This window comes from Ictidomys tridecemlineatus, unplaced genomic scaffold (genome assembly GCF_052094955.1).
Source record: "Ictidomys tridecemlineatus isolate mIctTri1 unplaced genomic scaffold, mIctTri1.hap1 Scaffold_69, whole genome shotgun sequence".
Classification (NCBI taxonomy): Eukaryota; Metazoa; Chordata; class Mammalia; order Rodentia; family Sciuridae; genus Ictidomys; species Ictidomys tridecemlineatus.
Window position 1 is genome coordinate 1,341,403 of NW_027524892.1, and position 21,180 is coordinate 1,362,582.

Sequence of the window (21,180 nt, forward strand, 5' to 3'; positions counted from 1 at the left end):
AATGAACTCCTTTTAGAACTACTTTATAGAGTCCCACAGATTTTGAAATGCTCTCTTGGAGTTCACATTTGCCCCTATGAATGTTTTTATCTCCTCCCCGATGTTGTCTTTTATCCATGCATCATTCAATAGCATATTATTTAGTCCAGGTGTTGAAGTAACTTCTGTTTTTTATTTTATCATTGGTTTCTAATTTCATTATGTTATGATCTGATAGAATGTAGGATAGTATCTCTATTTTTTAACATTTGCTAAGCCTTGCTTTGTGGCATAACATGTGGTCTAATTTAGTGAAGGATCCATGTGTTGCTGAGAAACAAGTGTATTTGCTTGTTGATGGGTGGAATGTTCTATATATGTCTGTTAAATCTAAATTATTGATTATATTATGGAGTTCTATAGTTTCTTTGTTTAGTTTTTGTTTTGAAGATCTATCCAGTGCTGAGAAAGGTGTGTTAAAGTCACCCAGAATTATTATGTTGTGGTCTATTTTATTCTTGAAGTTGAGAAGGGTGTTTAATATATGAGATGCTCCATTGTTTGAGGCATGGATTGTTATGTCTTGTTGGTGTATGGTTCCCTTGATCAGTATACAATGTCCTTCCTTCTCACTTCTGAATCATGTTAGCCTGAGTCCACTTTATCTGAGGATGGAAACCCCTGTTTTTTTACACAGTCCATGGTAGTGGTATGTTTTTTCCAATCCTTTCACCTTCAGTCTGTGGATGTCTTTTCCTGTGAGATGAGTCTCTTGAAGGCAGCATATTGTTGCTTTTTTTTTTTAATCCAGTCTGCCAGTCTATGCTTTTTGATTGTAAAGTTTAGGCCATTGACGTTCAGGGTTATTACTGAAATATGGTTTGTATTCCTGGTCATTTTGGTTTATTTTTGGTTTTTAACGTGGCTTGGTTTCTCCTTTGATTGGCCTTTCCTTTAGTGTAGTTTCTCCCTTTGCTGATTTCTGTTGTTGTTTTTCATTTCCTCTTCATGGAATATTTTGCTGAGACTGTTCCATAAATGCTCATTGTAAATTCTTTTAACTTTTGTTTATCATGGAAGGTTTGTATTTCATCATCAAATCTGGAACTTAATTTTGGTGGGCATAAGATTCTTGGTTGACATCCATTTTCTTTCAGGTCTTGGTATATGCTGTTCCAGGATAGACTGGCTTTGAGGGTCTGGGTTGAAAAACTCTGCTGAGATCCGAATTAGTCTTCCCTTCTATGTAATCTGACTCCTCTCTCTTGCTGCCTTAAGTAATGTTTTGCTATCTTTATTTGTTCCTTCTCTCTCTCTCTCTCTCTCTCTCTCTCTCTCTCTCTCTCTCTCTCTCTCTCTCTCTCAGTGATCCATGTTGCCTGTATTTGCCCTCTTAAGTCATTCTTCCATTTGCAGATCATTTTAATGATGTGCATTCTGAACTCCTCTGACATTTCTACCACTGTGCTGTCAATCGGCTCTGTTATCATTATTATAGCATCTTGGTTTGTTTGGGGCAATTTCTTCCCCTTTTTTCATGTTGTCCATGTGTCTTCCCCTCTAGCAGTACAGAGCTGGGGTATTTCAGTTTCTACATTATAATCTTACAGTGTTAGTGCAGGTTACTACCTTGCCTTTAATGGGGAGATCAATATTTGTAGCACTCAATGCAAACAATATGCAGCCTTAAGTCAAATAATTCCTATTTAGACAATTATTGTTTTGTTGTAATAAACAGAAATGATGTGTTTGATTTTATTTACAACATAGACAGTAGGATTGCATAAGGGTTCACAGTTTCTAATGGTGGACAGAGAGAGAATGAGGTATGTGGAGGATGTGATGTTTATGAGGTAGGATGTGAGAATATTGAGGCATTAGATTATAGGGGAGTGAATGGGGATCAAAAGAAATTGGCTGTTATAGCAGGAGAAAAGGAGAAAGAGGTGACCCCGTGTGAGGCTCTCTTTTGCCTCTGCAACAGGAAGATATCTATCAGCACACGTAGGAGGGACACCTCTGGTACAACCAGACCTGCAGGGACCTTGGTGATGGCTTCCAGGTCCTAGTTGTTGTCCCTAATTGGTGGTAGTCGTAGTGTCAAACCTGTAGGTCCCTTGATGTTGGCCCCAGCCAGTAACCCAGGGTGGAAGCTGCCCCAACTAACATGCTAACTAACTGACACTCTGAGCTAGTACTGTCGGTGGCAGAGGTGGCAGCAGAAGTGACCCAAGATGGTGGTGGAGGTGTCCCAAGATGGAGGCAAGCACTTTCAGAGAAGGGGTTGAAGGATGGTCTGTTTGGGGATGCAGCGCTGTGATGGCAGTGCTGTGGCAGGTGGCTGATTCAGGAGCCCGTCCAATGTCCCACAGAAGAGGCTACTATGTGAGAAGGACTATGGCAGCAGCTGTAGTATCCCAAGATGGAGTCAGTCTTGGGGGAGCCACACACTGGCAGATGGGGACCTGCAGCATAGATGTCCTCTTGCAAGGCAGCGCAGGGCAGGCTCTCCCACCTCCAGGGAGTTGGCGCTGTGGGGCGGGCTCTCCTGTATCCCTTACTTAGAATACTGATAGCAAAGAAGAAGTTCCATGAATTTGACAAAGAAACTGTGAAATTTATCTGCACTTCTCTACCTTTGACAGCATCTATTTCCATGCTTGTGAAAAAGGTGTCCAGTATTTTCATTTCACAGACATGGTCCTGCCAGAGGTGATGGCTAGAGATCATTCTGTCCATGAGATGAAGGGCCAGACCCTAAGAACAGCAGAAAGGAAAGCTGGAGGCAGGCTGAGGTGCACATGCCCGCGAGACCCAGGGCCCAGCTGGGGGCTGCTCATGCCCTGATTTGTCAGACAGGGAAGTGAAGTTCTGTCATGTTTAACCAACCATTCAGACAGGCTCTTACCACAGCCCCACCTAACCTAACTCCTACAAGTACTGAGTTAAACAACAGAAGCTTTAAGAGGAGGAGTTCTGTGTTACACGTTTCTCATTATACACACCATCCTGAAGATTTTCTTAAGAAACCTGGTCAAAGAAATGAGTGACCAGATTTGTAATGAGTCCTAAGTGAGTAGCTGATTAATGATCTTGAATTGGTTCTGTTACGCATTAATTTATTTCTCAATTTATAATATCTAAATAGCCATGCACAAGGGGATTTGCTTGGATGTAGATCTTTGAATGTTAGTAAATTAAGTCTATTTCTTAGTCCTTTTTATGTTGCTAGAACAGAATACCTGAAACTGGGTAGATTTATAAAAAATAAAGGTTGATTTGGGCTCATGGCTTTGGAGATGGGAAAGCCCCATGAGCATGGCACCAGTGGGGAGGGCCTCCTGCTGCCTCCGAAAGTGACAAGGGAGCAGGCAACTTTTTCTCAGAGCGAAAACCTCAAGAGGAGACTCACCTTATGACCACCTGCTCTGAAAGCAACTAATTCAGTTCTGCAAGAGCTGGAACTCAACCACATGAGAATGAGAGGAACACGCTCCCAGGGCTCAGTCCCTGCTACCCAAACGCCTACCACTGAATCCACCTGCCAACACTGCCTGCAACCAAATGTCCACGGATGTTCAGAGGGGACCAGCCATATTCAAGCCACACAGCAGCTTTACATCCTATCTCTCTCTCTATCTATATCAATACATTATGTACCTATAAATATGTCTATATGTTTCTGTATTTCTGGAGTATTCAGATATATTTCAGATATAGGAAAATGTCATCATCAAAAGAAATGATGACATCTAAGATTTTGTCCTGATGCTGATAGGAAAATTGTGTAAGAAAGAGATATGCAAGAAACCTAGTGGTATATGTGAAACTGAATGTAATATTTCAGTATTTGTTAGTCTACTATACAGGAGCACGTGGGAGGAATGTTCTTACTAATGGACTCAGGTTGTTAGAGGTGAGAACTACAGGATCAGTAAGGTACTAGAGGAGAGGAAGAAAGGAAGGACAGAATGGAGGGAGGGAGGAGGAGAATATCCAGATTAAGGAAAATAAGGAACCAGATGATATATAGATGTGTATTTGAAAACCAGAGCAAGTCTGATGATAGTTACACAAATAGTTCTGATTTATGTGTTTAATGTTTTCTGCAACCTCAGTGCAGATAGGTTACTAAATCATTTTTCATGTAGAAAGTAGTGAAATTTGGAAATTGGAAGATTTAGAAAAGATAAAATATCTGGCTAGGAGTAGAAACTAAAATAAGAAGCTAGATATTTTGGATTTCGTTTTCATAAGGAAATGTGCTTTCATTAAAATAAAATAAACATCAACATTGAATGAGGCAGAAAGATGCTATAATAGTGTACCCCATGTCCCTTTAAGGAGAGAAAGACCATCATCCAATAACACTAGCAGAAATAGCCCTGAAGTATTATTTAAAATAAATTAGGAAGGAATGGGAATAAAGCCAATTAGGCTGTAACCCAGATAAGAGATGATGGGGGTTGGCTCACAGCACTGCAATGCAAATAAAGTAGTGAGAATAAAATGTAACAGAATCCAGAGCAACAGAATAGACTTTGAAAGGGATGTAGGTTTAGGAAAATGAATGTATTCATGGAGTGACTGCTATCTCCTCTTTCCTGGAAATATGCTGTAACTGCTACCTTACACTGAGTGATCAAACATGTTTCCTAACACAATAAAGAAGGATGACCAATGAATCATCAATGATCAGTTTTTCTCTGCAATATCAATTTCTCTTCCCTAAGATAACTATGCTTGGAATATTTATTTTCTCAGCTAACAGTACATTGCAAAATAGAGGCCCAAGTGCGTGTGTCAAAGGACTTTATTTTGCCACTAGGCCAATGACAATAGTGGCACTCTGTGTTCTGTAAAAATACACACCATGCACTTCCAGTAACACTAGTGGGGAGACTCAAATTCCACTCTGGCAGTAGGGACATGACTGGGGTGTCAGACAGTGACACTGAGTTGCTGCTTGTGCCAGGCCTGCAGTTGCACTTCATATTATTACTTTTAATCCTCCCAGAAACTCTGAGGAGGTACTGAGCACCATTGTTCTAAAGGCCAGAGGTAATGATGCAGTACATAGTCAGGTTCTCAAGTCACCTCGTGAAGGAAGAGAGTTCAATGCAACTCCATTATGGTCAACAGCAGAAAGGAGCAACGGAGGGGCTCTCCAGCAGATTGCTGCACTGACCGTGTGTGGAAGTTGGTGATGTCTTCTGTGGATCAAGTTTGCAAAGATTAAAAAGGTCCTGTTATTTCATGGACAACAGAAATCAAGTTGCAGTGTGCACTACTGACCCAGCCACCGAGAGCTGCAGATGAAGCCAATGGAAAAAGAGATTGTAAAGACAGATGGAGCCCTTGGATCCAGGCACAACTACTGCCTTATGTTCTTTTATATGATCCCCGTAAAAGTAGGTCAGCTTAGCTGTCTTACGCAGATGAAAATGTAATAAATGTTTACACAATTCATCACTTAAAGAATCTAAATTTAATTTCCTACTTGGACTTCTGTCTGTAATAAAAATATGGAAGAAACAGCATGTATTATTTACCACTTAAAGAATAAGTTATAACAGAGGATCTTTGAGACAGGAAAAATAGATGTTTCTATAGCAATTTACCAGTAGGAGTAAGTTATAAAGTAGGATTTTGAGACAGGAAAGTACATATTTCTATAGTTTGTTGTTCAAATCACCACAGCTGTCATTGTCATCAATATAGATAGATTTGGCCACGTGATTGATCTTGCCTATTCACCAATCAGCTTCATTTGAAAAGGTCATAACCACCACCTGGTTTGTCATCCTGTGGCCTTATTCTCACATCTCATGGAAATGTCATTTAACTGACCTTTAAAGGGGCAGCAAGCTTTGGAAACTGATGAATATAATTTCAATTTTTTTTTAGGGGTGAGAATATTAGAATCAGACCTCTGTGAAGTCTTTCATTATTTAAATGTCATTCACTGGCAACATGTCATGATGAATCCTGAGGGGTTCCCTGCCTTTCAGAGATCCTTATCTGTTTCCCACTTACTGAAATCTCAATGTTTAAGTTTTATTCTTTTCCTGTACTGTGATTTAACCTTTGCCCTATAAACATAGTCCTTGAATGTTGATGTATTCATATAAGAATGTAAGTTACTCCTTCCCAAGAGCGACAGTGGTGAGCAGTTAGATAAGCAGTAGAAAGATCATTTAGAACTCCAACAGATAGATTAAAAGTAGAGATATAACATTGATGAATATTTTTAAAAAAATATTATTAAAGGCAAACTTTATCCATTTCATGATTTTTCAAGAGTCACTGCATTTTTTTATCGAGAGAATGCAAATATTTCTAAGTATTCCCTTCTTAAACTTTATTTTAACAAAGTTAGTAGCCTAGTTCAGAATAACTGACAGATAACTGCATGTATACAGTTATGATTATATGGGTGCTTCTGAAGGAAATACGTTTTCCTTTTGCTTGGACATATTTTTGTGGCAAATACACATATTCATGGTTACATCTATGTGAATGTTGTAAGCATTAGCAGCAGTTGCCTTGAAAAGTAAACTTTGGCTATGTAATCAACATGAAAGAGAAGAAAATAAGAACTGTCGTTGGAATTAGGAACTCACTGAGGCTGAAGTCAAAGTCAGGATTATTCTACTCTGGACTAGAAATGCAAAATCAAATCAACAGAACTAAGATGGGGGTGAGGCTCAGAAGAAAATGTACTCTTTCTGTTAGAATCTCTTTGATTTCTGTTTCCTACAGTGTCTCTTCACCTGTCATATTATAATCTTTGTTAGAAGAGTGTAATATAGTGTGTACATAAAACAGGCTTTTTTGCTTGTCAAAAGCTTTGAGGATCTTGATTTGCTCCCTCTTCTTGCTTGAGTGGAGGGTTTAGGTGAAACCAGGATATAAAAGTGAAATCCTGTCCAAGGATGTCAGTGATGGCATTGGGGTCCTTCTTCAATTTTAAACAAAAGCAAAACCAGAAACTTCAAACTGTCACTTATTCTAGTAAATTCAAAATTTCCTGTATTTAAATATTATTGATATTTCAGATACAAGAGTCAGAAAGCAATAAGATAGTTTCATTTCTGACAGATTAGCTGACACTAGTTTCTGAGTCTTCCTAGTTTCCAAATTAAAGAAAAGTTTGATCCTGATTCATATTTAAGTGTTGTCTTTTTAACTATTACCTATTTACCTCTTTTTTTTTTTTGGTACTGTGAATTGAGCCCAGGAGTACTTTACCACTGAGTAACATCCTTAGCCCTTTTTATTTTTTATTTTGAGACAGGATCTTGCTAGGTCACTGAGTCTGGCCTTTTGATCCTTTTTGATTAGAGGTATATGCCACTATGCTCAATTTATTCATCAATTTTTACACAAATATGTACCAGTAACAAGAGATTAAAAATGTGAATAAATCAAAGGTAATTTATTTAAAATATGTAGTGCAATTTTTACTAGTACAGACAGGAATGCTCTAACCATATCTGCCATCAAGACTTGGTATAGTTATATCACTAGCTTTTTACCTATCTTAAGTATTTCCAAGTATGGTAGTCACCTTAACATGTAAGATCTAAGGATATTTTTCTTGTCAACCTGATCTAGTACTTTTTTGTTTCCCTTCAAAAATAAGGTAAACTCTTTTCTCCAAAACCTTTCACTAATTTTTTTTTCTTTTCCATTCAGGAAAACTTAGGATATTTCCTTATAATTAACACATGTGTTAATATTTGAAAATAACACATTTGAATGTTACCTGGCTTTTCAAAAATAGTTATTTAAAGTCAATTTCACTCAGAAATTTAAAGATTTTGTTTTGTTTTGCCTTCTGGGAATCATGCCAATTATTGGAGCACTGATTTCATCAATGAAATAATTTGTCTTCTTATTTTTTTTGCTTTTCTTCTAGAAGTTTCCAGAATGTTACATTTATCTTTGATGCATTAAACTTGCTCAACTCGTAGAGAAATACGTCTACATGCAGAGTGCTTTGCTGTTTTATTTTTCATTCTTCTCTGCCTTGGAGAAATGTTTTCACTTTCCAGTTGCCTCTGTCTCTCCATCTCTCCCAAATACTTTTCTATTATTTGTTAATCTTCCTCATCTATTTTCTCTATTAGCTTCTTTTTGAAATTCCTTTTAAAATTCTTTCAGTCCATGGAGTTATTCCTCGACAGAGGCTTTTTCTGTCATTTATTATGACTTTAAGTAGAAAGGATTGATGTCTAAGCATTTGTACTCAGCTTCTTATCTCTAGGGCCATTTTCCTGAATCTTAACATGCAGCTCATTTTAAGAATTCTCATTAGTGCAAGAATATGAGCTTTGGCTGTCAAAGGGGCTCCTGTTGGCTGGAATCCAGGGTGAGTCAAGGGTACCTGTAACAGGACTCAGTTTCGTCATGTATGGGAATAGAGCTGATAATGCCACGTACCTCAGAGGATTTTGTGAAAAGTAAGTGGATTAGGGCTAGGCAGCTGGCTAGCTAGACAGATGTTACATGTGGACTAGTTTTGGACATTGACATAGTAAGAGAGGCAAACTTTTACCTTTGCCGTTTTAGGTTTTCAACAGAGCTTGAGAATTGCATTAACATAAACAGGTCCACAGGAGAATATGACAATTCATTTCATATAAGCTTTACATGGATGGGTGCCCTCCAATGAGGACCTAAAGAAGCAGCTGCGTAACGGGCAGGTGGACACTAACACACTGAGTCGGAGGACAGGGGGTTTGGGTGAGGAGAGGGGGCTTGGGCGAGGACAGCTGTCAGCTATCGTGGACAAGTGACAGGGATATCAGGAGACTGGTTTGTGCTGATTTCTCACAAGTCACAGGGTCTTGCCTCCCGGCCCAGGTGACAGGAACCTGACTTTCCCCCTGGCATACCAACCACATCTTCACGTGGGGATTTTCTCTCTTACTTTTAGGAAGCGAAATGGGATTCAGAGAGACCTTCTTGTACCTGGTTTTTTCCAGGTTCTTTCACCCCAAATGTTCCTGATGTCAAAGTGGCATGTTGTGAGATAAACATTCTCCTGCCCTTCGATGTAGAAAAGCTGTAGTTACAGGAACGGCGGTGTGGATATGGATTCTGTCATGGATCTGAGTAGGTGGAGCCTCATAGTGAGGTATCAGCACGCGGCACTCATTCCCTTTTTTACTTGTCTGGCAGTGCTGGGAGTCAAACCAGGGTCCTTGTACGTGCTAGGCAGGTGCTGTCCCTCTAAGGTATACTCCCAGCCCTCTGTCATTATATTTTACCTATGGAATAAAGAGAAACTTCTTGGTTCAATTTCACATATCTACGAAATGGAGGATTGAATCCAGGACAATCCTACCACCAAGCTACAACCTCAGTCCTTTTTACTTTTTTTTTGAGTTAGGCCTCCCTATGTTGCTGAAGCTATCTGTCCTCAAACTTGTGATCCTCCTGTCTCAGCCTCCTGAGTTGCTGGGTTTGCAGGCATATGCCACTGCACCTGGCTCCTTGTATTAATTTTAATGACACTGATATTGGTATTCATTTTCATCCATTGTTTTCTTATAATTTTGAGGTTTAATGTGTCCAAATTCTCATTTGTAATTGCACTGTCTTCCTGCTTCACATTAAAGCACATTTATTCTAAACTTTGCAACTTTCTTTTCTTGGTGTTACTTTCTCTATTCTGGGACTTTCTGTGCCTCTAGAGAATGCTTTCCACAAATGTTCTGGGACACATTTTGTCCACAAATCCCAGCTCATCCTTCTGCCATCCTTACTGTTGAGCCTTATGATAATCACTCAGGCAAGGGCGGGTGACAGCTTTCTATGGTGGTTCCAAGGTGCCCCAGTACTTGAAGCAAACCTGCTGCTTTGGACTCTGCTGTGCTTCTCCAGCTCCGGAATAATGACTTGAACTTGAACTTGAAGGATGAGCTTGCAAGGTTGTCCAGCCAGTTTCCAAGGCAGGGGAAGAGGATGGCAGAGTCCCAGCTGGACCAGGGGCCACTCCCAGCCCATTACAGAGTGCCCAGCTCTGGGGTCAGTGCTTCCACCAATCTCTGCTGCCTGAGCTGGGTTTTTTTTTTGTGACTAGATATTGTTTTGCTTATTTTTGGATATGGCTTTATTGACCTAAACATCCCATAGCCCCATTCCCTCTTTCTCTCTTTCTTTTGTTCCTCAGTCTTTCAGCCCATGGAGTTATCCTCAACAGAGGCTTTTCCTGTCATTTATTATGATTTTAAGTAGAGAGGATTGATGTCTAAGCATTTGTACTCAGCTTCGTATCTCTAGGCCATTTTAAAACAAAAATAAAGCTCATGAGGGTTATTTGCAGTTCTTTAGAGTGCCAGAGTCTCCTACTTCTATTCTTACTAACCTTTTGTTTTATTTAGTCTTACTTCCCACATCTACCCCTAAAATACATTTTAAAGTTAGTAAATAGTGAAGAGAAATTTGAAAGATTTAAACATCTAAAACTTCCTTCTATCTTCACAGAACATTTTCAAAATAACATACAGTAAGGGAAAACATTATTTGAAATATAGCTAATTTTAGGATAACTGAACTGGTGGACTCTACCAATTTGTTCTGATTTTGGTTTTTAATAGATTAAATTATAACATATACTGTCTTACCCTTAAGTACAACACAATGACTCACTTGGTTCAGCCAACTGGCCCAAGCCTCCAATGGCTGCCTAAGCCCTGGGAGGGGCTGCCAATCATGACCTGCTGCTGCTTTCAAGGTTGTCTTTGGCTTTCTGAGCAATTTTCCACTTCATCCTCAATTATAGCACAGGGCTTTGCAAACAGCTGACTCTGTAAATGTAAGGGCAAGAATAGGTGATATATCAATTGAAGAAAGAAAAAAAAAGAGAAAGAAAATAAAATTTTAAAGGGAAGCTTATCATAGAAAGATATCTAAACTAAGTGAGAGTTCTCTATATTAAAATGAAAAGAAAACTTGTAATTTTTATATTTTCTTATTTTGCAGCATCAAAATATCTGATCTCTTTATTATCAAGTATATTGATTGTGAATACATGAAAGCTTCCTCCAAGATCTCATTAGAGAGGAATACAGACACACAAAAACTATCCTGGAAGTTATTGTCAAAAAATCATTACATGTATCACCACTGGCCACTGAGGCGTGGAGTTCCATGATCCCAGTGTTCAATATGCCTATTATCTTATAAGTTGGGAGTAAGTAAAAAAAAAATGCTTTTACAATATGTGTGTGGAATTTGCATGAGAACTAACTTCAGTTAAAAAGGTTAATAATAACTCTCCCTATTTACTCAGGGACATTGATATTCCTTTTAAAACAACAATGGTGTCCTTGTGCAGAGGAGGGTTATTAGTCATGGAGGTGGCCTTGGGTACCCAGCCAACTAGAGTCATTCTCACCTGGCACAATTAACTAAATGAATTAAAGGAAGGATATGGGAGATCAAGCCGGGAGTTTTTTTGGTGACTCTTTCTGGTTTAGTCTGCAGTGCATGTGCAAGCATTCTATAGCCCCCAGATATGCACATTGTGCAACTCAAAGTCTGAACTTGCCATATGTGTGCAATTCAGAATTAAAACTAAGTTTCTTACCAATGGCCTTGGATTTTACCTCCAGCATTTGCCAGAATTGAGTGTAAATTAAGGGAAAAGATTAGCATAGACTCTTTCATTCTAACTCCTCTCCAAATCCTGAAGTTAAAGTCTATGAATTGAAAACATTTACTGTTGCTAGAACTGGTTGTCACTTTGTAAGAGTGATAGAGAGAAAACTGCAGATAAGTCATACAATTTGAAGATGTCATGAAGATCTAGTTTTTGCTTGGCATCTAGATGTACATATATCATACATTTTCTCTAAAATTAGAATGAAAGTAAAAAAGCTGCTTTATTCACAAAGCAGCTCGATTTCAGCCAGGCAGGGTAGAATTGAGCCATAAGGTCTCATTGATCATGCAGAATTTTGTTTCCTTTTACAATTTAACTATATAAACGCCAAATTTAGTTTCATATGGGGAAATAAGTCTGAGGTTCTGACTGGACAACAGGAGTCAGTCAAGAGGAAATCTGGAGGAACAGCAAGTTTCTCCTCCATGTTTTAGCATATCTTATCTTTTCAGAAAAACACATTTGTAACAGTGCATTCTGTCATACTTGGCAATGGGTCCCTTTGACACCATCATATATGCACAAAATAAAATTGGTCGCTCAGTCCCCCATGTATCTTTGATCATCCCATGCCCCCCACCCCCACTCTCTTTCTCTTCTCTCCTGGTCTTCCTCTTATTTATTTATTTTTAACTGATGCTTTATAGGCGTGCACCAAGGTGAAACTCACTGTCATATGTTCACATTTCATACAGCATAATCTGGTCAAATTTATTCCACAATTTCTCCCTTTACTCGTCCCTCCTCCCACCCCCTCAACCTCCTTCCTCCACTGTACTGATCTCCCTTCCATTCTCATGAGGTTCCCCTCATCTCCCACTTTTCCTTTATTCTGTCTAACTTCTGCATGTGACAGGAAACATTCAACCCTTAAATTCCCGAGTCTGAATTATTTCACTTAGCATGTTCTCTAGTTACATCCACTGACCAGCCAGTGGTATACTTATGTTCTTCTTCATGGCTAAGTAAAACTCCATTGTGCAAATATACCACCTTCTCTTTATCCATTCATCTACTGACCAACACTTTGACTGGTTCCATAATTTGATTACTGTCAATCACACTGCTATAAACATTTATGTGCTTGCAGCACCACAGTGTGCTGATTTTAGTTCTTTTGGATCATTACCAAGAGTGGCACAGCTGGGTCATATGGTGGTTCCATTCCAAGCGTTTTGAGAACTCTCTATACTGCTTTCCAGAGGGTTATATTAATGTGCTTTCCCATCAACATACTTGCCAGTAATTATTACTATTTGTATTCTTGATGATGATCATTTAAACTAGAGTGAGATGAAATCTCAAGGTAGAGTTGGTTCTTTGAAATGATAAACAAGAATGAAGAAAACCCTTAGCCAAGCTAACCAAAAGACAGATAGACAAGACCCAAAATAAGAGAATTAGAGATGAAAAAGGAGGTTATCAGCACAGATATCTCTGAAATACAGGGGGTTATTAGAAACTATTTTGAAAATTTATACTCCAGTAAACTAGAAAACCAGGAAACATTAAAAAATTTCTGGACACATATAATGTATGAAATTGAACCATAAGGTGACATAAAACCTAAATAGCAATGTAAAGCAATGAGATTGATACCCTAATTAAAGTCTTTCAACAAAGAAAAGGGCAGGTCCAGATGGATTCTCAGCCATGTTCTATCAGACTAGACTGTTAATGAAGAACTAACATGGGTCCTGAAATTATTTCATGAAATAGAAAAGGAAGCAACGCTTGACAAGTTCATTCAGTGAAGCCATTGTCACCTAGACACCAAAACCAGATAAAGACACATCAAGGAAAGAGACTACAGACCAATTCCCCAAAGAACATAGATTGAAAAATCATTAATAAAATACTAGCAAACTACATTTAAAATGCATTAAAAACACAGTGCCCCCAAATCAAGCATGTTTCATACCTTGCTTAATCAAGATTGGTTCAATATATGAATATTGATAAATGTTATGTACCACTTAAATAGAAATAAGGTCAAGAATCATATGATACTTTCAGTAGAAGCAGAAAAAAGCCTTTAGCACATTTTATCTTAATCCCCATTCTGTTTAGTATTTTTGTAGAGCTGTTTATTTTTCTCCCTTTATCCTATTACATCTCTATCAGTGTCAAAAGACAACATTACAACAAATTTAATTAGATCTAATTGTTTTTTATTCATGGTTCGTAATTTGGCACTCTGCATCCTCCAAAACAGAATGAGAGCTCTCACTGTGCACTGGAGGAACAGTTGGCATTTTAAGATGAGAACAAGGAAACAGCATAATAGGATGGAGAAAAAATGCCTGATAACCATCAGGGTAACTTGTCTGCAGTGGTTCAGGCAGAGGGTACTTCCTTACTAATCTGACTCAGAGGCCTGGAAACTCCTGTGCTCAGGAGAAACTGGTCAGATTTGTTATCTGCCTGCTTCCTGAAAGTCTCAGTCAGCTTTCCCAGTATTTACCCTGACTGAGAACATTCTGGCTTACTGGGGCCTGGTGGAGAAGCTCAGCCCAAACCAATGGCCTCCCACAATTTTGATTAACATCAGAAAAGTAAAACTCATATCACCTAAATTCCTCAGTTCGTAGCTACATTAAAAGACTGAATAGAATATTTGGAAATGGGTAAATTAATGTCAAGTCTAACACAGAGATTAGCATTGAGATCCAAACAACTCTGGGATCACCAGGACCTGACTCTGAATTTTGTTTCTACAGCTTTATGAGATGTATGAACTTGGGTAGCCGCTGACCTTCCCCAGACCTCTGTTTCATCTTGTCACTATTAAAAACAGCATTTCTTAACTATGTCATTACTATGCATGGACCACATACAACGAAAGTATTTAGAACAAGACAAAATAACAATTAATGGCTCTCAGCAATTTCTACAACTTCAATGATCTACTATGTGATACCTTTTATAGAACAAGTTGCAGGTATTCACATAAATACACAGATATGCACATACACTTCATTAAGATATTCAAGAACCTCTCCATCAATCTAACACTTTTGATTTAATTTGTAATTGTTGGTTGTAAATATCAAGACCTTCCATAGTTGAGAAGTGAACATACCAGCCAATACAGAATTTTCACAGCAGGTCGCCAGTGGGCCTGGGACAGTGCTCTCCCCCTTATGGAGCCACGATTCTGTTTCTTCTGATCTATCTATTGCCTGACTGAGAATCCAAAATCCAAAATTTCAGTTTGAATTTCAATTCGAAACTTTATGTCTATCCAGAGTTTTTCTCTTCCTGTCTGTTTGATCTTCAGACCGTAGCTTAGGCTACTCCCTGAATATGCCAAAGTCCCTTGTCTACATGAAAATGCTAATTGGAACTTGTTGTCCTAGTATGAGCCCCATCTGTTTCCTCTGGCTGGTAAATCTGGTTTGCAGATTTGAGGTCTGCTTGCCCATCTTGTTGCAGCCCATGATTTAACATGCATTTACATCAGTATGTGCACATATTCCACACGTATGTATGTGTGAAAGTAACCAGAGATTAAACTAGAAGTTTCTCAAATGGCACAGCGTGATTATCCACTCCACTGTTTTCCTAATAATTTAAAAAGTAAGAATATATTTCATTCATGAAGGATAAATAATTAGGGTATATTAAAGACTATATCATAACTAGTCTGGCACATTGGCAAACTATTACTATTTATGAATGGAATAATCTGCTATTTTGAATTTTCTTTTGTCTACTGAAACTTATCATCATTACTACTATAAATTTAATACACAACCTGTCACAGAGGGCCACAATTCAGTTTGAACAAAGAACCATACATTGGAGCTCAAGATTATATCATGAAATTTTAGATTGTAAGTAGGGAAGAGATGGTTTGTAGATTATATTTCAGAGTCCCTGGGTCCGTTTTGTTAAGACCAGTCATATAATGTGCTAAACCATTGTCTCAGACTTAGTCCCTCTTAATCCTATTTTGCAAATATCTATCTCTTATGTGCATACTTGAGTGCAACTGATGTATTTTATTCTCTGTAACTTCGATGAGGGAAGGTAAGTATAATATTTTTACAGAGAACATAAAATCTACTTTTATAGGCTTATTTTGTTGGCATGTTAGAGTTGGTCTGTGCCAAGACAATTACTGCTTTGTTTTTAAATTTTTAGTGTTTGTATCCTGCAAATATGGCATAAATAAATGCCTACAAAATAAACTGAGCTTTAATTTTAAAGAAACTGTAATTATAACCTGTCTGAGTTTATACAGGGTGCTGTAACAAAATACTATACAATAGGTAGCTTATAAAAAACAACACTTGATTTCTGTCAAGTTTGGAGGCTGGGGAAGCCTGCAGATTCCATGTATTAAGGGACCATGTGCAACCTGCTCTCAGAACTCTCCTTCATGGAGCACTAATATCATTCTTGAAGGTCCCCCTCATGACAATCACTGCCAAAAGACTCCGCCTCCATCACCTGGGGATCAGAATTCCAACACATTAAATCAATGATCTTCTACTAAAATACTTATTTTATAAAAAAAAATCATCAGTTAAAGTAATAATCAATAATTCAGTAAGTATTCAAAACAGGCTAAAATTAAATAATTCAAATATATTCAAGGAGATTGAATGAATTTCCTCGGCTCATCCAGGTCCTTAGCTGAACCTTCACAGAGCTGTGCCATGAGCATTCCACACAGTGTGCCCAGATGCTCAAGGATAAGTAGAGAAGCAAACCAGCCATGGCACAGGCCTCACGCATCTGTCACTGTGCACTATTCCAACTGGAGTTCGTTTCTGGAAGGTTTCCCTTTTGCTGTCCCTTGCTTCCTGCGAGAAGTTCACCCCACTTGTTGGCACTTACTCTGGGGCTTGGATTTCTCTCCAAACAACGCTTGCTTCCTTCACTATGGGTTTTGTTTAGGTCTGACTCACAGCCTGCACACACCGACAGCCTCCCTGGGCATGGAGCAGTAAGCAGATGGAACCCATTTCCCAGACATTTTCACTGACCTGGAATTCAAAGAACAGACACCTCCTCAAACCCACTCCTGAAAACACGCCTCCCGAGCCCTCACCACCTCCCTGTGTTCTCCGAGTGGCTGACATCTCTGGGATCAGCCCCAATAAAGAGACCTGTGCAGGGGCTGGGAACCTGGCCAACAGATGGGGCCTGCTTCCATCTTAGATGGGAACGACTTACAGAGCTCTCCCTCTCCATTCTTCTAAGGGCCTTTTTTTTTTTCTGTTTTCAAATCAACTGTATCTTCTCTTTTGCAGCTTTGTTAGGGCAGAGTCACAGTATTCATAGACACAGGAAGGAGCATATAAACTTTAAAGGGAATGCAGTACACTGCTAAAAATCCCACTTAAGTGTTTTGGAAAAGCAGATGAACACACCCAGGAAACACAAGCACAAGTGAAGAATTAAACGTGGTCGGCACTGGACTTGTTGGACACTCATTCACCTTCGTCATGGTCAAGAGACTCCTCTCTTATTACACGAAGTTAACTTGAGACAGTTTAAAACCATTTTACTTACCAAACGTCATTCATATACAAATGTAATCATTGAGTGTAATTTGACTTCTGTTGCTTTATCATGTGTATCTGGCATATCAGCATTATATGGATATTACCTAGTTTCACATAGTCTCCTTCATTGTGAAGACAATCGTCTTAACATTTGCTCACACACACACTTAATAAAAGGATTACTCACCATTTCCATGCAACCAACTGGTAAAGTACTTGCTCCTTCTGGTTTACTAGGAGCTTATAGTTTCTAAGTCTAGTGAAATTTTATGTCTGCTTTCAAACATGGCTTTATTATTTGCTGAATCTAAAACTTTTTGGAAAGATTTTTTTCTTTTTTTTTAAGGAATGCAAAGAATAATGTTTGAGATTGCACAAAAATTCAAAGATTTGGTTCTTTTCCAACCCAGGTAGCTTCAATCATTTTTAAAAATATAATCTAAAACAGATGATTACATTAGGACATATGAAAAATGATGTATAGTTTAGTGCCAAAGAGATAAAAAGATTAAGCAAATCATTATGATTTAATACATGAAAATTGTATCCTTTATTATTAAAATATGTGAAACTGTTGCAAAACATTATACAAAATAAATAATCACTGGAGTACATATTAAAAACAAATAAATAATCCATCTTCAGTCTGTTCATCAGGCAGTTAAGGAGACACCCACCAATGGAGAAATTCTTTAAGAAGCCCAAGTTTTTTAAATGCTAGAAACAGGAAAAGCAACTTCAAGACGGTTCAGCAATGTCAGTTATGAAAGCCAGTCCTCTGAATAATATGTGCCCATGGACGAAGCCCTGTTGCCCACTGAGAAGAGCAATGTCTTCAGCCAGACCCAACACGTGTCCAGTAAACAGGCACCTGAACTTTGTGGTCCTTATGAGTTTAAGTGACAGTGAATCATGGTGCTTCACTGTATTTAGGCTTAACATCTTTTTTGAGAATATGGCCATAAGTAAAAAAAAATGTTATTTTATAATAGATATTCAACATTTTTAATACCTTTCAATGCACACAATGTTCCTAATATCAAAGAGAGCATAAATGATAAAAAATGAAGAAGTGAATTTTTAAAGTAATATATTACAGTAGGGAAGAGTAACATCAACACCCTATTATTTTTATTACCATTAAAATCATTGATACATTCATTCATTAATTAGTAATTGTATCCACATACAAAAACTCACAAAAATTCAATTTGGTTCTAAAATGTAGTCTTATATATATTTTTTAAATATAAAATGCATCAGAGGATAAAATTGGGGTCCTTTGTCATCTTTCCTGGATTAAGATAAGTTAAGAAAATAAGGCTGCATAAATCTATTTCGACAATAAAGATGGGAATACTATATTAGAAATCACACTTTCAATGTATGGAATAAAAATTAATAATGTGGGCATGTATATATACTTTCTCAGGTATCATTTCTTATGATGGTCTTATTTGTAAATATCTACTGAGTATGTTTATGGTAATGTGATCTATTCTGTTTTAAAAATTCACTTGCTTTTCTAAATTATATTTACTGAAAATGTTCAGAAGAAGACTGCCATTCTTAAGCCTAAATTCATTTTATGTTGTAATAGATGCTCCATCACTCTAGGCTAGCAAGCATTTGAAATGCATGCTCTTCCTTCATCCCACCCATCTAGATGTTATTGATAAATACATGCCTTTAAGGAGGTCATTAAAACCAGAAGCTCTGATTATATGTTACAAAGAAAATTTTAAAATGAAAAATATTATTCTGAAGGAGAAAATCTGGAGATTGAAGAGTATAAAACAAGAATTGTTTAACATTTTCCATGTTGGTTTGCTTTATTTTTAATTTACAATATTTTTATTAAAAACACATAAAAGAGTGAGATGCTATTGCTATGACTTAGACAATTTTACATCAGAATAGAAATTCATACAGGTAGTTTAGTTCTTTTCTTTCAATACATTTCTATATTCTTGGCACAAAAGTAATAATTTTTTTTAGTAAAAAAAATTGTAACTATCCCTTCTGAAGAAGGAGAATAGAATCATTTGATTATAAAATAAAGAAAAAACATTGAATTTATACCATGCAGTTAATGTATAAAAGAAAATTGAACATTTTGAAAAAGATCAATATAAATGAGTTGCTAGAAACAATGTATTATTAGGTGTGGGCAAGAAAAGATGCATTTAACATTCAGAAGAATGGTCTGTTCAGTCGCTTCAATGTTTCAAGTCTTTCACCTTAGGTCAACTGAATAGAAGACAATGTATTATTGTTGTGGTTTAGAAAGTAAAACAAGAAAGATACTAAGTTTTAAAGGTCAGTTCAAACAAGACACAAAGATATATGTACACATAGCCATGTACACATTTCTTACTCTATCTTCAATGTAACTCAATTCTTTCTTCTAAAGATAAAAGAGACTTTCTTATACTTACCAAAATTTACTAAGGCTTCTTGTGTTACAATTTGTGTCCTAAACTGCTCTTTAACATCTGTTTTCCTCGCTCTTGGCTGCTTTGTGTTTAGTGCCCAGAAGATAATAGCTGAATGAGCTCTGGCAAAGCATGAGCAAGGCAAGGTTATTGTCTTTATTGTTCACTAAGCTACAACTGTACAGCTGCATCAAACAGCTTATTCCTATTAAGTTTACCGCACACCAAAATCCCTGTCTTATCAGCATCTAGTAATACAGCAACTATTGCCTCCCACCTTAAGAAGACTGCTATTCTTAACCCTACACTCAGTTTTATGTTGTGATAGATGCTCCGTCACTCTAGGCTAGCAAGTATTTGAGATGCATGCTCTTCCTTCATCCATCCCACCCATCTAGATGTTATGGATAAATAAATGCCTTCAAGGAGGTCATCAAAACCAGAAGCTCTGCTTTTGATGCACTGTAACTTTATATGTCTTCCCACATTGAGAAATGGTTCCTACTGCTCAACATTTCTTTTTTTTGGAATTAAAAGAATGAGTCTTTGATAGTTCTTGACACATAAACATCAACATCACTATTGTGTAGAATGTACTTTCTTAATAATTTTGAAGATCTGCTCAGTCTTTTCTTTTCTCTTTGAAGTCTCTGCAACATTTTAAGAAACCCTAGTAATTCAGGAGTCATTCTGGACAAACCACAATCTCACAACTTCCTCCCTTTTTTTGACTGGCAAACACACCAACACACAAGAAGATCATATTCTTAAAAGAAAACAAACTTATACAGGTAGTTTAGTTAACTTTTCTTTTCTTACATTGTCAAGTAATACTTGCCTTCAGTTCTTCTTCAAATGAAAAATATTCCTCTTGGGTTAGTAGAAAAACTACAACTTTTTTCCATGAAACTATAAATCTGCTGTTGGAAAACCAATTATCTGGGGGTTCATAACAAAATTGTCTTTGCTCTTTCACCTTCTCCTTAACAGCAGCCATTCACAGAAAAACTCCCAGAAACAAAGTTCTGATCATTTTATGATTACCTGTCCTTGAATCTCTCCCCCATGCTTCTTTTTATGTAGTATTAATAGGAAGAGAATGAAGAACACCATGTCAGCATCTGTGACTCTGAATTTGACCATAGTGAGTGATTTTCCATTTTTCATTTGAAGATGATAAATTATTTCACCTCTCAGTTATTTTCTTCTGGTTATTTTCTAAAATTAAATAAAACCAGTCCTTTATACATATGTATTCATAAACTTGCATATCTTGCATGTTTGACATTGAGACAACTGCTTTCCAAAGTAAGTAAAATCTTTGGCAATCGGATCTTCTATTGACGACTTCATAGAAATAAATCTTTAATCAGAGAACACTGTGCACTCTGACATCATTCTCATTCCTTTGACACCATTTCCAATGATTGGTGAGAGTACTGAGAGATCCACTCCAACTCTGTGTCATTCACTTTCAGGATGCATCACATCCAGCAGTTCACAACAACCTTTGACTTAGACAATTATAGGCTATGAAGTGAAATAGGCCTGTAAGGACAGGTGTTCATCATCTCTC